Consider the following 21,940-nt stretch of genomic DNA (forward strand, 5'->3'; position numbering starts at 1 on the left):
AAGATGGAACTTGAGTCTGGAAGCGCTTCAGACCTCAGCAGTGTAACTGTAATCTCTGCAAATACGGTGTATGCAGGGATCTGTCGGTGTCTCCACTCTTTTTACACTTAATGCACAGACACTAAATAGACTGTGATTCAAATCATGGGATTACTTCACATGTAATGAGTTAGTGCAAGGAAATGACTTTCACCTATGCTAAGGAGAGATGGATGAGACTATTTGCCTGTTGCTCTAACCTCTCATGCTGTGAATGGTAGGTGTGTATGTTTTTATGCCCCCCTGTGCCAGGGTTGATAGCCATAGGCAAGGCAGAGCACCAAACCTGCCTCAGTGCCACTGATCCTCTCTCTTTACAGATGTAAAAACGTCCAGCAAGTACCTTGGTATTTCACTATCTTTCCCTCCCTCCATGTTCCATTCTGAGTCATCACCACCAGTACCTTGCTCCTGAACCACAAGCAAGATCCAAGCCGCTTCCAATCCTACCCCCTTTGTCTCAGGCTGCTGAGTTAACACTTTTTATTCCCCTGGCTGGGTCCAAAAGCTGCCCACCTACATAACTAGCAGTACATCACCATAATGGGTATAGACCAGCTCCTCACAAATGCTGAGATGTAACAGAATTGACAACTTACAAGTGATCTATCCAGTGAGTGAATCTTCCCTCGACAGATCCTGCTATGATTCAATATTTAATGGCATATCCCATATTTATGCTATGCCATCATTTGCCCATGCATCTAAGCAGTACGCTTCCCTTCAGGCAGAGATTAGGGATGCATTAATGTCTTCAAGATCCACCTTGAACTCTTGTTCAAAACTTGAAATTAACCCATGTTCATTGTGTGATGAGAGAACTAATTTGTTTCACTATTAACATGTTCTGCTCTTCCTGGTTTGGGTCAGCACCTAAAATTAAAAATACCACAAGAAAGGTGAAGTTTGCTGTTCAAAGCCTGAAGTACCGAGCTATCAGAAGAGCCTGATTGTGCAAGTGTGGTAGCCCATGGAAGTTTGGATATGTCCAGATAAACATTCCCTTATGGATTTAAAAGAAAACAACTTTTTAACTATACCCATAGAATTTAATAATATCCCTGTTATAGAGTCCTATAGTGAGACAATTATTTTCTGTAACATGATATACTTCTATAGAACCTATTACTTTTTCATAGACTCCTACTTGTTTCATCCTTATTAAAATCTATAAATGATCAGAGATCCCTTCTGGCCTAATGAATCTATAGGAATTGTCTTAAGTTTTGGATACTTACTTGAGCTTTAGAACCTAACCTATTCCTAAAGGAGATGAATGCTAATGACCAAAATAAAGAAGCAGGTTTGGGGCCAAATTCTGCTCTGTCATCGGTGGAATTCCATGGATGTAAAACCAGTATGGGTTCAAACTTGAGTCCAAATAGCCCCTTGAATTCAATTATCTTGCACCTCTTGTAATCATTCACACCTATGGAAAGAATGTACAAAATGCTACCATTCTGAACTGGTTTGGTAACACTCACTCTGGAGAGGTGTAAATGACTACACAAGGTGCAAGGCATTGGAGAACTAGGCCCAGTGGAGCCCCAAAATAGTAATTACATCTGGGCAGACAACTTGTGTGTGCAGTGATTCAGCTAGATGTGTGTAGTAATTCAGCTCAAGACAAAGATTTTAATGTTTCTAAATCTATAAGCAATCTTTTTCTGGAGAAGGAGTAGCTCTGAGAAGCCCCCATTCTATCCAAGTTATTAGCCCTGATTCACCCTTAATCTGCACCCTTGTGAAGTCATTGAATATTAGGGTTGGAAGAGACCTCAGGAGGTCATCTAGTCCAATCCCCTGCTCAAGGCAGGACCAACACCAGCTAAATCATCCCAACCAAGGCTTTGTCAAGCCAGGCCTTAAAAACTTCTAAGGATGGATATTCCACCACCTCCCTAGGTAACCCATTCCAGTGCTTCACACTCCTAGTGAAATAGTGTTTCCTAATATCCAACCTAGACCTCCTCCAGTGCAACCTGAGACCATTGCTTCTTGTTCTGTCATCTGCCACCAATGAGAACAGCCTAGCTCCATCCTCTTTGGAACCCTCCTTCAGGTAGTTGAAGGCTGCTCTCAAATCCCCCCTCACTCTTCTCTTCTGCAGACTAAATAAGCCCAGTTCCCTCAGCCTCTCCTTGTAAGTCATGTGCCCCAGCCCTCTAATTATTTTTGTTGCCCTCTGCTGGACTCTCTCCAATTTGTCCACATCCTTTCTGTAGTTGGGGCCCCAAAACTGGATGCAATACTCCAGATGTGGCCTCACCAGTGCCGAATAGAGGGGAATAATCACTTCTCTCAATCTGCTGACAATGCCCCTACTAATACAGCCCAATATGCCATTGGCCTTCTTGGCAATGAGGGCACATTGCTGACTCATATCCAGCTTCTCGTCCACTGTAATCCCCAGGTCCTTTTCTGCAGAACTGCTGCCTAGCCAGTCGGTCCCCAGCCTGTAGCGGTGCATGGGATTCTTTCTTCCTAAGTGCAGGACTCTGCACTTGTCCTTGTTGAACCTCCATCAGATTTCTTTTGGCCCAATCCTCCAATTTGTCTAGGTCACTCTGGAACCTATCCCTACCCTCCAGCATATCTACTTCTCCCCCCAGCTGTCACCTGTGAACTTGCTGAGGGTGCAATTAATCCCATCATCCAGATCATTAATAAAGATGTTGAACAAAACTGGCAGGACTGACCCCTGGGCACTCCGCTTGATACCAGCTGCCAACTAGACATTGAGCTGTTGATCACTACCCATTGAGCCCGACAATCTAGCCAGCTTTCTATCCACCTTATAGTTCATTCATCCCATCCATACTTTTTCAACTTGCTGGCAAGAATACTGTGGGAGACGTATCAAAAGCTTTGCTAAAGTCAAGATACAATACATCCACCGCTTTCCCCATATCCACAGAGCCAGTTATCTCATCATAGAAGGCAACTAGGTTGGTCAGGCATAACTTGCCCTTGATGAATCCATGTTGAATGTCCTTTGCATAGTGGGTGTAAAATCCTGCCACTTGGATTTGGGAGCATTTTATACTTAGCACTGATGTAAATGACTGCCCAAGGTGTGTGGGAACAGAATCAGGTGTTCTCTATCTTCCATACCTCCAGCTGAAAGGAGCTAGATGAGACTTCCTTTGGTGTCTACCAGTATCATTCAAACTTCAGCTATAGTAGATGCTATCGATGTATGGTAACATTTCTTAAAGTGCCTAAGTCCAAATGACTTTCAACAGGAAGTAAGTTCCTAAATCACTTAGTCTACAGGTGGGATTTATTAAAGAGTACTTTATTACCAGTTAAGTGGCCATAAGGAGATGTACTAGCTAAGAGTTAATGTTTTCTTTCCCTCATCTATGTTGCAGAGTTCATGGTTACTCTAAAAAGGAAAGGCAAGTATGAGTAATGCTACTGGGCTCTGTAAGTGCCCATTATTATGAAAGTATTTAAAGTGTGTTTCTCAATTAACCTGTTGCTAGGTAGAATTTTTGGTTCAGCCGCTGGGTTATTTTCCATTATGTTAATCCTATTCTAAACTGGATTTACATGGCAAAAGAAGAAATGGGCCAGCTGTCACTTTGTCTGCCCTTAAGCCTTTTTCACCAATGACAGTGCAGTAACTAAGACATTACTTATTGTCAAATCAGTGGATCCAAACAGCTGTGCTTTCAGTCTGCAAGATTTCTGAAAGCTGACAGCTAAAATAGTTTCCTTTGGAAATATCTTACCTAGTCCACAAATTAAAAGGAAAAAAAATCTTCAAGTGGAAAAGTGTATTTAACTTATCTTTTTTATGGTGGGTGGTAATGTAATGTATATTTCTACTTTGGATGGACTGATATTTTGAGTTACTTGGAAAAGGATGGTTGTGCCACTTGATCTGTCATGGAAACCACATTCTTTTGTGTTCATCCCCTTTATTCATTTGTTTCCATTTTGCCATGGATTCCTAATGTAGGAGTCAGATCGCCTAATGTGTATCCAAATGGTGAAACAATTGCATTATATAGTCATGTAATGAAGTGGGTGAGAATTTAGGGGAATAGAACATTGTGATAAAAGTTCACAAGTGGGCCTGAAGACACACATTCACAGCTGGAAATGAATATGGATCTTGTTTCTGAGATTTGTGCTCCTGAAAGCAAATTCTAAAGAGCAGCACAGAAAAATCATGCCACATCAGAACTGCACCAGCTGTCCCTTCACCCACTTTTCCATATCCTTGCTTATGTCTTTTAATGGTAATTGTAAAAAATAGTGTTAAACTGTGTAATCCAGCATAACTGAAAATAGAAATGGGCCCTGAAAACTGAAATTGCAGTTTCAGTCTGAAGGGAAACACTCAACTAAATCAAAAGAGAATTCTGTATTATTGAGGTTATAAGCAATTCCTCTTAGTCAACAGGTAATAACCCCTTTGTTTGTTAGGGAATAGAAGTTTGACTACAGTTATAGGACCAGATTCGCAGTGGGTGTAAATTGGCAAGCTCCCATTAACATCTGTTTTTTTTAAAATCCAATGGAGAGAGTCCAATTTACACCAGCTGAGGGTCTAGTCTCTCTTTCCTGCAAAGTGCTATTATTGTTTTTAAGAGAGTAAACTTGCCTTCACCATGAGTTTGTCTATATGTAGCTTTAAGTTTGTCTTTTTGTCAGAGCGGGGGAGGGGAAGGGGGCGGGAATAAATTCTAGAGTCGTGGGCCTCTTTCACTGAGAATGCCTTGCCATAACCTTTTGTTAATTAAACCAGAAGGCTGCTGGCTGGAGTGGCTGAGCTGAACTTGAATGCCGTAATACCATTGAGGAGGAGGTGGTATCTTGCATGCAATTTTAGTTCTTTAAAGATAACTAATACAACAAGTAAGACCATTCTCATGAGAGATTGTTTGTTTATTTTTCCCTGTCAATGTTGGAAGTCATGGTGAATTTATGATAAACAAAAGAAGCTTAGATAAGCATAAAAAACTTGTGGGCACTTATCTAAACAAGCTAGGGGAGATCTGCCCATCAGCTATGTGTATTCTTTCACAACATTGAGGAATGAAATCCAGCAGTTACACCCTTAGGCTACCCAGAATGTCTTTCAAGGTCAAGGACCAATTTCACTGGTATTCTGAAATGCACTTTGAGCTGCTTCATCCAGCTGTGCTTTCAGCAGGGGCGGCTTGACCAATTTTGCCACCCCAAGCTGTTGCCGCTGAATTGCCACAGCAGCGGAGCTGCCACCAAATTGCCGCTGCGGGACACGGACGGTCGCCCCATTCTGAACGCCACCCCAAGCACCTGCTTGGAAAGCTGGTGCCTGGAGCCAGCCCTGGCTTTCAGAATGTTGTGGCATGGGTCAGTTTTCATCCAGAGATATGCCCTGCTCATTTTAGCCCATCTAGAACTTTTTTTGTGCATTATAGAGGCTCTTTCTGACCAACAAGCACACCACAGAACAGATGTTTCACAAGTAGGCCAGAACAACCTGCAAATGAATTGGAGATTTGGTGCACTGGCAGACTTAGGCAATGAGAGAAGATTCAGTCAAAAAAACATAAAATCTTAAATGCAGGGAATGGAAACAAATAACACAGGGACAATACAAAATGGGAGGAAGTTACCAACAAGCAACACCCAGCACATTAAAGGGAGTTTATTTTCACTGGATCTTGATACTGCCTTTGGAAAACACTTGTATCCACAACGACTACAAACTGTGAGCAGGATTGGGAGGGGCAGTGGCTCATGAAAGGATTCCATAATAAGAAATGGACCCAAATATGAGCGAGCTTTAAAACAATTAGAAGAACTGGGAACACATGGCTTTTTAAATATCACCCTTATAACATGGGTAGTTACTGGTGGTGACTAAAGAGTTTATGAACTTTATTACTGACTTGTAATATTACATATTTTGAAAATGGAATGTTTTCCAACCATACCCATGGTATCATCAGGCTGGGAGATTTACTCTGACTCCCTTTAGCTACTGTTAACTTGTTTGCAGATGTTCCCTATTATATTTTACAATGACACTACAGTAGTCCTGTATTCTCAAAGGTACCCAGTAGATGTAACGTATTACTTTAGATTGGCTTTCCATCAATTTACATAGTAATTTAAATCTCTCTCTCTAGCTCCTTCTTAGGTAATAAGGGTGAAGTCCTGACTCCACTGAAGTCAATGGAAAAACTCGTATTGATGACAACGGGGTTAGGATTTCACCCTTGGTGTCAGACTTTTCCAGAGCTCAGACTGTCAAGCACTTGGTACCCAGCATGTTGAGCTCCCTTGAAAAAATCCTGCTTTCCTTGCTTGCCCAAGCAAGCCCACACCCTGAATCTTTGGGAGGAAGAGCTCCGAGTGATTGTTTCTGTTGGTGGAACTCCCTTCCTGTTTCTATTCATAACCCCCAATCTGTTATAGCTTTTAAACCAAACTAAAGAAACAGTTGTTTGCCATTGCCTTTTTTGATCATTTTAAAACTTTGATTATCTTGATCATATTTTATAGTAAAATGTTTTGTCACAGTTGATAAAAGATGATATATAAATGTTACATTGCAGATTAACTTCTCTGTATAATTGTCCTAGGAATATTTGCTTAGCATAGCACATCCTGGAGAGCGTCTACTGTGTATATATCTGTGTTGGATCTATATCCAACACACCTGCTATTACACAGATTAATCAACCTCAAAAAGCGATTGTACTAACTGTATCTTGTCCATTTTTTTAGGATTATTCAATAAACTGACCAAATATATTCAATTTTTTTGAATCATTTCCATGATTTACCATATATTCCTTGATAATATAGCAATTCATGGACCTTAAATACCTGGAAAAGCATTTATACATTCTGAAAATGGAAATTCATCCAAAGAAACTAAGAAATGGTTTCTATTTTGTATTTAAATGTCCCACTTCAGCTGCAACTTTAGTTTAAAACAAGTTGCTGTTTTGATACGAATATTGGTTGTTGGTTTTTTTTAATAGAAATTATTCAAGTGCCTAGAGCAGGACAAGCGCTTTTTATACAAACTGAAATAAATAAAGCCAGGAGAGCCGGCAGGATTCTTTAAGATAGCAGCCCTTGAGCATGTTGTGGGATGTGTTGATTGCAACCGAGCATTTTCGAACTGCTGCAGCTCCATCTAAGAATAGCGCAGGACTTAAAACTCCACAATGCCAACTGTGCTGGGAATATTTAGCAGCGCGCTGTGAGACTCAAGCCTGAGTTGTAGTAGAGCGGTTTTCATTTTAACCTAAATCTAATACACTGTAAGCGAGGCCAAACCCTGGGGAATGGGACAAAGCTCACATAAAAGCACTGTGCTGAACATGCACACACACTTTAGAGGGCTTGCGGCTGAGCACCTCTGCTCCAATCAGCCAGGCTGCCTACGCAGCTGGGTTGCAGCTATTCAAACAGAGCATTAGGGGGAAAGCAGATGCAGCCTGCTGTTCCTCTTCCATACGGGGTGTTGACCTGGTAGATCAGTAGTGTGTGGGTGCACAGTAAGGGGCTGCAGAGATCCATTACTGAGATCACCACAATGCTCAGGGACGTGCAGAGTCCCTCTGTCTGGGAACTCTGCTGGTTATGGCCTCCATTTCATGGCTAATCGGTTTTAAGTCTTCCGCAGATGTGTAAGGCAGGTCAGGATTTCTGTACAAAAGTTAGGACTCAGTCCTAATATCTGTCTTGGGCAAAATTCCCACCGATTCCAATAGGAGTTTTGTCTTAGCAAGAGAATGATTGGGACCTTAAGTAAACTATAAAGCTCAGTGGAGGTGAGCGTCCATTCTCTTTCTCTCCAGCCCCAGTCCTTTTAGATGTAACACTGATTTTGGAATGCTTAAACTTACTGAAAACATCCATGCAGTTGTTTGGACTGCAAATATGTAACTCATGTAGCTACATATGAAATAATGTCTTTGGATTATCTGCACTAGTGTTACAATGTATGGAAACTTTCCCAATAGTGCGTTGCTTAAACCTTCCCCTAGCTTCAAAACATATTGTACTTTTGGAGCTTTGGTCAGCGGTGTAACAGTTGTCTAGCTACTGTTTACTTCCTTTATGCACCCAGCTGTTTCCTTGAAATTTAAAACTGCTAGAAAGAATGGTGACTTCAGACATCTGTCAATCCCTGCCATGCTCTCAGTTCCACTATATCCTGTAGAGCGTGGGTGGTCAGAAAACCAGCTAACACGGGAGTCACTTTGCTTAAGCTTTTCATAGTACTAAAGAGCAAAAAGAAATGGCAGGAGCTAATGCATAACATTGTCAGTGGAGCAGAACAAATTATTTGTAGCAAGTAACATACTCTGCAAACCAATCCTGGCTCTTTTTTTGGCTAATGTATTCAGTATTGGTAAGTATCCACCAAATATGACAAAATAGTGAGAACTATACAGAGGCAAGAAATACACAGTTTAATGTAGTTGTCTAGTATTGTCCATTTATGACTTTTATCATTAATATCACAGACTGAGTACTATTAATTACTTAGATTACTATGTTTGGTAACTACAGCTAAGCACCAGATATTCATATTCCTCTCATTTTCATTGGCTGAAATCAGGAGACACCCCACTGAAGTCAATGGAGCTATACTGGTTGTACACCAGTCTCTTAAAGAATAAGGCCCAGTATATTACTCCTGAGGGCATTCTGCACCAAAAAAATGTATACGCACAATATTTTAAAATGCTGAAAAATTCTGCAAATTTTATTTGTCAAATAAATGTGGAGGCTCCAGCATGGCATTGGGGAGCACAGTCCACTGGCTGCACAGAGGTGGGAGATCACTGTGCAGCTCCCCCCTGGGACACAGACTCAGTGGTGAGGCTGCACCCAATCCTGACACAGCACAAGGACCAGGCTTGTCCCAGAAACACCCCAGGGTCCTGGCCCTTCATGCCCAGTGCACCAAATGTGGGCAGGCAGGCTTAGCAAGGCAGGATCCAAGTATGGAGGGGCAGGATCCAGGTGTGGGTTGAGAGGGTCCTGTGTGGGGCAATCTGGTGTGCGGGTGGCTCAGTGGGGGATCTGGGTACAGGGGGGATCTGGATGCACAGGGGCTTGTTTGGCAGGGGGACGTTCTGGGTACCACAGTGATGGGACTTTGCAGGGGGGTCCAGGTGAAGGTGGGTGGGGCTCAGCGGGGGGGGGGGGTCTGGGTATTGGGGGGATAGAGCTTGGCAGGGGGATCTGGGTGTGGGGGGCCCAGTTGCTGAGCAAGTGGGGCTTAGCGGGGTGGGGATCCAGGTGCAGCTGGTTGGGGATCAGTGGGATGGGGGTGCAGGTGGTTCATTGGGGTGGTCCAGGTGCAGGGAGAGTGGGGCTCATTGGGGGAGTTCTGAGTGCAGGGGATGAGAGGGGGAGGTTCAGCAGGAGGGTCTGGGTATGAAGGGTTCTGGATGCATGTGGGTTGGGCAGATGGGGGAGCAGCTCCCTGTGCAGGGATCCCTCCCCCTACAGCTGAGGAATGATGGGTGCAGGAAGCGTGTGTGTATATATGATTTTGCAGAGCTTCCTGCAGTTGAGGGAGAAATCTGGGGGTGGGTCTGACCCAGCCTTGGATGCCATGCACGGGAAGAGGAAGTCCCATCCTCCCCAGCCCATCTGAGACTAGCAGCTGAGCCCAGTGCAGGGTAGGAGCCATCAGCCAGGTTTTCCCCAGTCTGGTCCCCTGCCCCACAGTGATTTACCTCTCTGTTGGCTGCCCTGGGTACATAAAACATATCCTGCTGATGAGGAGAGTCACATGTCAGCTCTTATGTGACTTTGCTTCCCCATCAGAAAATAATTTTTGTGCAGGGAAGCAAAAAAATCGGGGGGGAGGGGACACGCATAAATTCGGTGCAGAATTCCCCCAGGAGTAGTATACGTCAGAGAATAAAAATGTGAAGTATCAGCAGGGAAACCAAACTAGGTTTTGCTAGTGAATTCTAGAGCCCCTGTCACCTGGTTTCCTGTCCAAATGCCTCTAACTCCTGCTAAGACTTGGGTGGTGTCTGGCCTACCAGGGGAATGGACACCCTTCAGGTAGTTCACTGCACCAGAACACACCTGGGTATCCATGGACCAGAAAAAATAGAGTAAAACACCACCTCCTCTAACCACCCATTGTCTGAGGGAGCTGACTGGCTCCATCAGATCCACCTTCCCCATATGTCTAAGCGTTCCTGGACACACACAGTAGCCATTCTTACTGCTGAAAGCTGCCCTGTCCCTACCATATTGGTGCAGCTGTCAGAGCTGTTTTTTCAGGCTTGCTGTGGATCAAGAAGGATATATATATATATATTTTACCTCTGGGTAAGGTGTCCACTGGTTACGTTCACCTTCCCTACAGCATTGTGGAAGCTTGATACATGAGGACAATAAGGATAAGATTCAGGATATGTCCACACTGAAGTCACAGGGTGTGACTGCAGTTTGTGTAGACAAACCCAAGCTAGCTTTAATTTAGCTAGCTCAGGTCCTTATGCAGTGAAGCATACTTTCTATTTATATATTTTTATTTTTAAAAGTTTGCAGTGTAGGTAGATTTAAAGAGGCTGGCTCCTAGGGTAAATCTGAGCAAGGACTCGGCGGGTCCTAACCCTAACCCTAAATTTAAACTGGAATAACAAAGCTAAAGTGTGACTTTTTAATAGCATCAATTTAGACAATGATGCAAGAGGTGGAGGGAATTTTGTAGGGCTTAATGGCCAGCTGGAAGGACTAGATGGCTTAAAACACAGCCAAGGAGCCTCATGTGTCCACTAATCCCAAGGAAATGCCCCACATCAAGGTCATTATTGTTATAAGCTGATTATTTTTTAACCAATGTAATTGTATGGAATTTATTTCAAGGCTGGTGCAGATCTTGAGAACTAATGCCTGTTAATCATCAGGCAGACTCCTGAAATCATCTTCCACAGTTTATTTTAAAATTCCTTATAGATCTCAGTACAGTATTGCCTGACCAGGATTACAGGCTCCTTCCTGGATATTAATTGCAATACACAAGCCTGAATAAGTAAAATTAAATTGACTCTTAAGTCCCCAAACCTCCTAAAACTCTTATTCTGTCCCCTATCAATATAAAACTTGGGTTCTATTCCTGGGCCTGACACTGGCTTTCTGGGTGCCTATGGGTAAGTCACTTCATCTTTCTGTCTCTCTCATATTTTCATCTGTAAAACAGGGATGATAAAATTTACTTCCTTTTGTAAAGTGCTTTGAGATCTATAGAACAAAAACATTGTATAAGAGTGAGGTGTGGTATTCTCTGCATGTTATACAGGACTCTTTCTCTACAAGGTTTTTCATTATCTGCCAATTCTGCCCTCATATAGACCCTGAAAAGCAAATAGTCCCATTTGTCTTCAATAGGAGTACTTGGATGCTTAAAGTTAGGCACATGCTTACATGATTTGCTGGATCAGGGCCCATTGGCAGAATTGGCTCCAAAAAGCCCTGAGTGGGATATCCAGTCTGACTCCTTAAAAGCATCAAAGTCACTAAATTCCATAAAGTCCACACATTCCAAGACCCAGATTCAAATGAGAACTCTGCTCAAATAAAGACTACAGAAATGTGCCCATTTGCAAATAGCTTGTTTGATTTATAGCTATATTTTAGATTAATACCATTCTAAGCAAATTGTATAGCTGGTATTTTTGATCACATCAGTTTGGAATCTGTTTGTATCCCTTCAGAATTATTTGATCACAGTGAGGACATGGGTCAATTTTTAATGCAATTCAGACAGTTTTGAGGAGACAGGAATGAGAACAATTGGACAGCCTTGGCTAAGATGTTTTTCAATTTAACAGCTAAAGTTTCTTATTGGAGGACTGCATCCTAACCTACTAGTGAGATACAATCTTATTTCCTGCAATAAGGATGCAGAGATTGTACAGAACACAACATAACTCTCATTCTCATGTGGCAATAGACAGCAGGAGGCCAAGAGATCCATTGGCAAAATTAACTAGCTTCTAAGCTTGAGGTTCTGTGTTTCATCTAAGAGACATCCGGGGGATTTTTCAAATGGCCCCCTTTGGACACTCTGCAGAGGATGTGAGCAAGGAGTTCTGGAAACTCAAACAAGGAATTTTCAAAGTAGAATGAGATGGTGCTTTCTGTAAATTTAACCTCTCTGGGAGCCCATTTCATTTATGTATTCAGTTCTGCTGGGTACCCAGGCACAGGGATTGTCACATCTTCACTGCTAGATGATGATGTGCTCTCCTATTTCTAAATGCATGATCTCTCCCTGCTGCTCTAAGGTTACTCATTCAAGTCACCTCAGCAGTTCTCTCATGGGGCACCTGTAGCCTGCTGGGACAGTAAAATGGCCTCACCAGCCTCTAAATTCATGGAGCTTCAGAAATGGCATCAAATAAACAGGGAGAATTGGTCAGTTTTCAAAAGTGAAGACAACTTTTCACACATTGCTCAAATGTAGTGGAAGTGGAATGTGAAGCAGACAAGGAGCAGTTTCTACACGCTGTGGCTCACCCTCTTAAAAAGTTTGGAGAAGCACAAATAACAATGTGGATCTCGATCTAGGGGCTAAAGTGGAAGTTGAGCACCCAGGGAATTTTCAAAGCTTGTGTTAGGCTACACCCAAATTGCCCGAGCACCTGGTGCTTGCACCCATGCCAATTACCTGAGGAGTGGGAGTTGAACAGGAACCTGCCAGTTGTAAATTAGCACATCATGTCTGAGGCCTGGATACCAGTGGTGAGCAGGGTAATCATATGCTATTTTAGGCATCTTTGGAGAGTTGCTACAGGCAGGGACAGGTGATGAGAGGATGGGGACAGACAAAAGGAAGCTTATCTAAGGAGATTAAGAAATTTACACCAGAATGACAGAAATACTCCTCCTCAAGGATGAGCTCCTCAGCAAATATTTACGAATCTTCTGTGCTGACAATATGTAGAGTCTGTGCCTTCAGGCTATGCCCTGGATAAATGCTGTGTGTGTCTATGGCAGGATATAAAACTTGTGACATGCTCTTGGGTAGATAGCCACCATAACAATCCATCTATCCATGGAATAGGTATGTGATCTATGTATTGACTGTACCGTCTCCACTTGGTCCCTTCAGAACTTGTTTGTGCCGTGCCCAGTACAGATGGGAAGAGATCCACGGCAAAGAATAACTATATACTTTGGTGTTGGATCTATTGATCCACAGGGAAGCTTAAACCCCTGTGGATTGTAGCCTTTAAGCCATCCTCTAGGTACAGAGAGGACCCGTTGAAAGGACAAGTGGCAAGAATTACTGGATGCTACGGTGACCCTGACTATTACAGAGGTGGCATGGCTTCCCCCATAGCTTCCCCTTCAGCTCAGTACAGAGATGCTGGATGACTTCATCAGTCAGTCTAGGCATACAAATGCCACTATATTGAGTGTGGCATAAGAACCTGAATAGAACAGGGTAGAATAGCCTATATCCCTGTGTGACCTGTGCCTTAGGATGATGAAAGTCCTTCAAGGCTCATAGATCCTGTTCGGATAGTAAATGCACCTCCTCCTCTGAGTCCTGCTTCCACTTCAGTGATACAGTCAATTATTTTTTGTCAAGGTCCAAATTTTTTGGCCAAGGTATAGTTAAGGTCCAGACTCCAGAGAAAATAACAACAATACTGATAATAATAAGTAAATAAAAAATTTTGGGGGTCTGTTCAAAAGCATCTGTTGGTCTGGATTTGGCCTGTGGTATGCCTATTGACGACCCCTGGCCTACTGGCTCCTATCTAAATTGTCTCATGATGTACCAGTCCCACATGATCACATGCTGCTCTAGAGACTCTTCCTGATACTGTTCCCCTAACCCACAGTGTCTCTTCTCTGAGTCTCTTCTACTTCCTCTTCCTCACCACTCCTAGCCCTTCCTTCTTCCCCATACTAATCCTATAAAACCTGTCTGCCCCTTTCTGTGTCTTTCAAGTTACGTGTGTGTGTGTTGGGCTGCTGTTTGGACACTATAGCCTGTGTCTCCTGGCTGAATTGTATCTAGACTGCAACTAATTTTTGAGCGATTAGAACAGCCTTGGAGATGTCCTGGGCCCTTCTGAAAATCCTCTGTGGGCATCTGTACACCAGACCATGCTTCCAAGCCACCTTCTTGGTGAGTTCCAGCCACTGGGCTTTTTGTCAGTGTGGGTGCAATAAAATGCCAGCTTTGAAAATGCCATGAGCAATGAGGGATAGACTACTAGTAATCAATAGATTACTCACATAAGCAAGGATATTAGGATTTGGTTTGTGTTACATTGAGCCTTAAAAGAGGAATTGCAATTCAGTAATGTGATTTAAAAAAAAAAACCACTTTGACTTCATAAAGGCCCTCTTAATTCAAAATTTCTCCTTTTCACTTGCTGTTTTAAGTAGTAATTTAGTTGATTGTTTAATTGTTGCAGGTAAAATTTGTTTGTAATGCAGTTATGAAAACCATTTGGTGCAGAAGATAGATACATCTGAGTTGCTTTTGTAGTTCTAACCGTTGTTTTTTATTTGCTTTCTCCTCACACCACCCCCATTAGATCCTATAATATCATGTCTAGATTAATTTATTAGTTTTATCTGAAATTTACCTTTGCCTTTAATTTACCTGATCCATGTTCTGAATGACTAGCCAATAAACTTTGCTCTGGTTTATAATGAAATTCCTATTGTGAGACAATGACTAATTCTCTGCAACTCAGGCACCTGGTCCCTAGTTATCCAGAGCTTCAGATATGAAAGTGGAATAAGAATTGTTTTAATTCTCAGGTTTGTATAGCTTTGATTATATTCAATTATGTTGGCATTCAATCATCCTGAATAATTGGATCTTCCCGCATAAAGGAAAAAGGTTTATAAGGACTCTTAATCCAGGTGCCAATTCTTCCTTTGAGTTAGTGGATGAGGGATGGCATTGTAAACAGAATGGGAGTTGTGTGTCATGCATTACCTTTTATCTGTAGGATAAATTAGTAATCAGCCTAGTTTAATCTCTCTCCATCCACAGAAGTTTATAGAGAAAATCTTTGATGGCATCTGTCTCCAATCTGCTTAATTATAAAACCATTAGATTTGTCTAACAAGGGTTGTGCACGTGTGTGTCTATGTGTGCGTGCACAGATGTGTATGCTGCTAGGTTCTGTTACACTGTACATTGTCAATATAAGGAATGTGAAAGGACAGATAAACCACAAACTTTTGGGTCTCCTTTGGGTTCCTAGAACACCAGGAAGATTCTTAACTGAAGAGATTGTTTCTAGTCTTCCTTTTGCCAGTTATGACGATAGAGAGACAGAGTTTTTACAATTGCTCCCTGTGCAGTTCAGAAATGAAAAACTGCTGGGAATATGCCTGTTCCAGATCTAAGAAAGTGAGTCCTTAAAAAAAAAAATCAAGTTTCTTGACATAGAAGGAATAACGTAAAAGACAGTAGCTGTCTCATTATTATAGTTCCCAAAATTAAATACTTTGGTTGGAGCTAATATAGCTGAACAACATCCAAAATGCTTCATGTCAGTAGGAAAACTATTATGTTTCTCAAATTATAAGAGGACTTTTGTACTATGAAATCTATTTGGCAGTGATGTGTGCTTTGTTTTGTTTTTTACAAATAGAAATTGATTAATAGCAAACAACCCCGAAAACATTTAACACAATTGGCAAAGGCTTCCCTGATGTTAGATTTCTCAACTAAAGTGGCATGTGCTTTAGGATTAATAAGTCAGTGGTAGAAAATTACTAGCATCTCCAAAAGTTTTTCTTTGTTGCGTTATGTTGCAAGAGTAAACAAGTATATTGATGATATACAGCTTATCTTCATCATGATGGGAAAGGCCTTTTTTCATAGATTATATATCACGACTTCTTCTTGCAAACTGACAATGCTTTAGAGTTCAGCAAAAACTGAAATTAATCTTCCTCCAGCACTATGGGTGATCATGGTTAGAATTCAAAGTCCAGCAGCAGAATGAAATATGGCTAAGGATACTAGTGGGGGAAACAGTCTGCACATCCATCTATCTTTCTATGCATTGCAACTACACAAATTACCATGTGGCTTTCTAGCTGACTATGTTACTCTCCTGCTGGACTTCTGTGGTATTAAAACCAAACCTAAAGTCTTGGCCTCGTACTCTCTCTTTCGGTGAGACTCATAGTTACTCTCTCCCCCCCCTCCAAATCTCAGCCTCTTAACCATTCCTTGGAGTGTCACAGGCTCTGATATTGCTGTCTTGCACAGGGGCCATTTATTAGTTTATTGGTTGGGTGGGTGCATGGCTGGCTGAAGCAAAATGATGAATTTGTGGCAAAAACTCTGAATTGCTTTGCACGTTGTCATGTGTGGGGGGAAATGCCAATTTATAGAGATGCGGACTTATGAAATCCACACTACTTTCAGATTAATGGGGCACATGGCACTTGGCAAAGCTGTTGTTTCAGGCTCTCTGCTGATGAAACTGAATATGTTAGTGTTTGAGGTTTTCTTTGAAACCATAAGGGCAAGAAACTTTTTTTTTTTTTTAAATTTTAAGGTCAGATTCTGGAGCACAGTTCTTTGCTGTGGGGGTAAATTCTGTGGTAAATCCTGCAGAATGCAGAGGGTCCTGATTATAGGAAATTACAGGCACAAACAGGCTTCTACAGAACTGGAGTGCCAACTTTGTCCCCAGGGTTTACTAGGGACCACACACACTGTGAAACTCTAAGGCATACAGATACCTAGTAGCTGAATAAAGAAATTATCATATTAAAGTATATATTTTCTAGTTTCAGACTTAGACTTCCTTTACTTCCAGAGCCAGATTCCTCTTTATTTGCAGGATCTCAATCCCTATTGTCCTCTCTTTCTAAAGCTCCATTTCTCACTATCTTTCTTGGCTTTCATTACTCTTTTCCCTTGTTCCTGTATTTCCATCTCTTCTACCTTGTCTCAGGTGACCTTTGCTTTTAGCTCCTCTCAGCTAGTTCCCAGCACACATCTTTTTCCATTCCTTCCCTCAGTGGAGCAGCTTAAAGATATATTTACAAGTATGGTGCAATTTCATGAAAACTTGGTTTTGTGGAGGGAAAAACAATTGATGTTGCCTCTCTCCTATTTCTGACTGATCTTGACCTTAGCCTTTTGGATGATGGACAACATTTCTGCATGAAGGGACACCTCATTCTGGTGTCTCAGTACCCAACATGATTTTCAGAGCTACTGCTATTCTGAACTTACAGCTGGGGAGCTGAAAATGTGAATATGACACAAATGCAGACTACTCACTCACATAAGTATATTCTCATGAAGCCATGACACTTGAATGACATTTTGTCATCTTCAGCCATCTCTAAGGCTCTCTGTTCCCAGTTTCTCTAGTGCAATTTTTAAGAAGTTGTGGCAACTCCTAATTTTCCCAGAGAGTTCTCAAATATCAATTTTTGGTTCCAATAAGGCATTTTCCTTGCCTTCCTCCGAAGAAACATCAGGCATGAGCAATACTGCAAATAAAAAAGTGGCTCGTTTAAAAACTAAGTTTAATTAAGACTAGCTATATCAGAACAATGTACCCACTGAATACAATGATCTCTTCAGCTACTTCTTTACAGGAGATTAGTATTAGTTGGGGATTATGAATTGTAGATAAATGAAAGCATTCAGTCTTAATTATTCATAGTTACTAGGGACTGGGAAGTTGGATGGTATCTTGGGTTTTGTGACACCACTGATGCTTCACTTAAAAAAAAAGAAGTGAAATTTCTCAGTTCATGAAATAGTTTTCTTCATAATTGAAACCATTATTTTCCAGGAGCAAATTTTAATTTTAACCTTCTCCCTAATGTATTTCTAAGAACATGGCCTGTGCTATGTAAACATTGAAAATTATGTTTAAAACTAATTTTTGCCTGACTTCTAGCATAATCAGAAAAATAAATTTAAAAATATACAGGCTAAAACTTGCTATATGACAGAGGCAAATGGTATTCTTGGTGGTTAATTGCATTTATTTTGGTAGCAGTTAAGATCTCAATCAGGCTCCCTGTGTACATGTCCGTGCACAAACATTTAATAGGAAGATGGTTACTGCTCCAAATTGCTTATAGTCTAATGCTTGGAACCTTGTACATCTTGAGTTCTCTTTTAAATCTAGAGATATTAAAACTCTTTTAAATCAAGGGCTTTCAAGTGGGGTCTGAATTTGGGAAAAGAAGTTCTGTCCTTCTTAGTATTAAACTAAAAGTATAGGTCCTGATTCTCCTTTCACTCTATTACTGTGAATGTAAATTGGGAATAAGTTTATGGAAATCAATGGAGTTGCACCAGTGGAAAAATCAGTGCTGCTCCACTACAGACTTCAAGTCTGAGCCTGGTTAAGTCACTTATTCACTCTGCGGCTCAGTTTCCCCATCTGTAAAATGGGCAGGCCAATACTTCTCTACCTTGCAAAGGTGTTGAGGACAAATACATAAAAGATTGTGAGAGGCTCTGATATTCTATATGTATGATAGATCCACTGAATCCTCTTTTTCTTTTATTGGGCCTTTCATCCTGAGATTCCAAAATGCTTTCTATAGCTATATAGAAATCACTTCATTCATCAGAGTAATGCCTTCCACCCTTGGGGAGGAATATAGCCGCTATTTAACGGTTCACTGCATGGCAATTTAGGTCAGGAAAGAACACTGACTCCAACTGAAACTACAGTTTGTCTGTTGGGAAAAAAGATGTACTTTCAAGAAAACTGATTGCAGCAGTTCTTCCTTACTAGCGTTCATGCAGAATACCAGTAACAACTGACAGTAAAGAGCTAATTATTGATTGTTGCTAAAATTATTCCACTGAAGTAGCTGATCTCAGAAATTATTGTGACTTCAATAATTCTGCTACTGTTTCTCACCCCAATCCAAAAGAGTACTTAAAGAGGTGCTTTAACTCCCACTGAAGCCAATGGGACTGAAGCACGTCCTTAAAGTTAAGCACACACCTAAATATTTTACTGTATCAAGCCAATAGTGCTTAGTACCTTTCAAGATAAAACCCTACCTTGTGATTGGCAGTGATAAATCTAAGCCTTAACATATTCTCTAGCTTTTTAAATGACATTCTGACTCCAAAACACTTCTTCCCTTCCTGGTATTACTCTATTTCCAATGCAGTATACCTCTCTGCTCTGTTGGAATCCATAACTTATTATTTTTAATGAATTGCTTGGGAAGAATCCTTGACTGAGAGGATGGCTCATTCACAGCCGCAGCCACATAAACCAAAGCTGTCATCAGCAAATGTGATTTGCCCTTGAACAGACGTGCATATGCTAATCCTTTCATGATCTCACCATCCTTTTTTAGTAGTAGCTTCATTTAATAAGTGCAACCTGCACCTGTCACTCTGCCAAAGGAAGAGCCTGTCATGTGATTTAGTGTCTCTGAAAAACGTCTGAGTCAGTGCGGCTTGGCTGGCTCCTCAATTCTCTGCACACTGAGGCTGCTCAAGTACAATAGGCTGACTGTCTGCTTGAAGAGCCACAGTTCATATCACATCTTAGTGCTCTCCTAAATCAGCCCCCAGACTGATGTTAGGAATTCACAGATGTCGGAAGTTGGAATTGGCAAGGAGGGGTGTTTTTCACCCTGGGAGGATGGAGGTTCAGACATGGGCTGCCTTAGCTGCAGGAGAAATCCTGAGCTTGTGCAAAGGCCACCATTTTGATATGGAGGGGGAAATATAACTAGCAGGGCTTAAGGCAACTCTGTTGTCTCCTTCAGTCTGTTTGTCTCTGCAAGGGTCAGCTTGATGAGATGATGATGGATGATAACGGGGAGAAAAGAATGATGTGGATACTCTCATTCAGCAGAACGACAACCTTTGGAATTAAGTGACTGCCTACTGCAAGATCTCTGCACTGCACAGCAAAATCTTTTTGACTTTGTATAGCTGTGGTAGCACACACAGCTACCTTTTTCAAAAGTCATCATGTGGGAATGAGGGGCCAGATTTTTCAAGTGCTCAGTATTCACAACTGGGGGAAGATTTTTCCAGAAGTTCAGTTCCCATTGTGTCACTTAATGGCCTGACTTTTCTAAATAGTTCAACCCCCAACGTGCTGAGCTCCTTTAGAAAATCTGGCACCTAAGTGAGATGTGAACGCTTTGGAAAATCTGCTTGGAGAGTGGGCGTCAGACTTCTGAAAATTTGCCTCAGTGTGTAATAACCGTACATTTTTGCAAACAACCAAGTACAGGTTGCTTTATTTTCAAAGACTTGGGTAACTGCGTGTTGGATTCTGAAGAGCATTTGGCATGCCAATGCATAGAGATTCTCAGACATATAATTGCGTCTGGCTCAGTAACTGGCACTGCACAAAGACAGATTATATCTAAGGTATTTATAGAGCACAAGTCACCACAGTATCTAGGAGACGCGATAGAAACATGTTACTCAGTTCTAGTCACCTGCTTTCTGTGCACGCTGGGAAAATGTGTATCTTTTTACTTACGTCCCAGAAAAATCAGATATTTCTCTCACACATCTACCATATAAATAACTTCTCTTTTCCTCCAGGCAGCTGTGGTCTGCAGAGATATCACAGGTTCTTTATAAGCCTACAGGCCCTGATGAGGATTGGGATCCTATTGTGCTAGGGTCCTACAAACACAGGCAATAGTCCCTGCCCTGAGAAACTTAGAAGATAAAATGGACCTTCATGGAGGCCTTGCCCCAATGCCTTCCAGCCATTGGGTTTGTGATCCAATCTGCTCCTCCCTTTCTAACAGGCTTTGCCTTTCCAGAAAAAGAGGATGCCTTATCTACACTGGGGAAAGTGCAGTGTGTTAGTTAAAGTGCATGAATACATGTTCTAACACACCATAGGTTTGGGCTTAGTGTGATCGAGGACTGTCATATTTAAAAACATGTTAGCTGATTAACCCTGGGCCGCCTCCTAAGTTTAACCGCAGCCATATAACATTGGCTGCTAAGTTGTTTAATGTCATGTTAGAAAATATATTAAACACATTTCCCCACTGCAGACGTGGCCTGACAGGATGCTGTAGAGCTTATCCAATGTAATGGGGGCAACAGCGGGAGAGACTCTCAGTCAAGACCCTGGACAAACACAATGTAAGGCCTGCCTGAAGCTATTTCAAAAGCAGGCAGATGGGTTGGTGACTGTAGGGAATTGGCAGGTGAGTCCATCAAAGGGCAAGTATATCATTATGGGAGACATGGCAGGGCTGGTGGTATTGACAGATGGCTGCTGCTCGGGGGTGGAGGGTGGGAAATTAGCCCAGAAAGGATAGTGCAGAGCCAGAAAAATAACAAAGGATAAAATGAAACCAAAAAAGCAACCAGTCTGCTTCCTATTTGTTGGTTGCCTTCCTCTGACTTTCAGTAGCACTTCTTTGGCCACTGATCTGCTTTTAACTCTGGCTCCCTGATTCAAAGCAATAAATACTTCCTGAAATGTTCAAATAATACACTACATTTGGACAGGGAATGGCTGTGTATGGAACAGATCTTAGAGTTTTTATCACTCCAAGAAGTGGGGCTCTCGGGATGTGATCATTCATAGATTCCAAAACCAAAAGCGACCATTATGATCATCTAGTCTGACCACCTGTATTACACAGGCCATAGAACTTCCAGCATATCTTTTAGAAAAACATCCAGTCTTGGTTAAAAAGTTACCACTGATGGAGAATCCACCATAATCCTTGGTAAATTGTTCCAAAGTTTAATTATTCTCACTGTTAAAAAATTACTCCTTATTTCCAGTCTGAATTTGTCTAGGTTCTACTTCCAGCCACTGGATCATGTTCTACCTTTATCGGCTAGACTGAAGCGCCCATTATTAAACATTTATAAACATTATATTAAACATTTATATATAAGTAGGTACTTATAGAT

At 41.6% G+C, this 21,940-nt stretch overlaps 1 protein-coding gene across 2 annotated transcripts in view; it reads right to left on the reverse strand.

Moving 5' to 3' along the window:
• PALMD (palmdelphin) overlaps positions 1-21,940 on the reverse strand; it is a 73,522-nt gene that overhangs the window by 40,086 nt on the left and 11,496 nt on the right. The window contains exon 3 of one of the 2 annotated variants that reach the window (XM_084636303.1): positions 17,325-17,535. The exons of the other annotated variant lie outside the window; for it this stretch is intronic. The gene's annotated coding sequence lies outside the window, so the exon portion shown is untranslated. The remainder of the gene's footprint in view (positions 1-17,324; positions 17,536-21,940) is intronic. 2 annotated transcript variants of the gene reach the window in all.

The sequence above is a fragment of the Lepidochelys olivacea genome (genome assembly GCF_965140295.1).
Source record: "Lepidochelys olivacea isolate rLepOli2 genome assembly, chromosome: 8".
Classification (NCBI taxonomy): domain Eukaryota; kingdom Metazoa; phylum Chordata; order Testudines; family Cheloniidae; genus Lepidochelys; species Lepidochelys olivacea.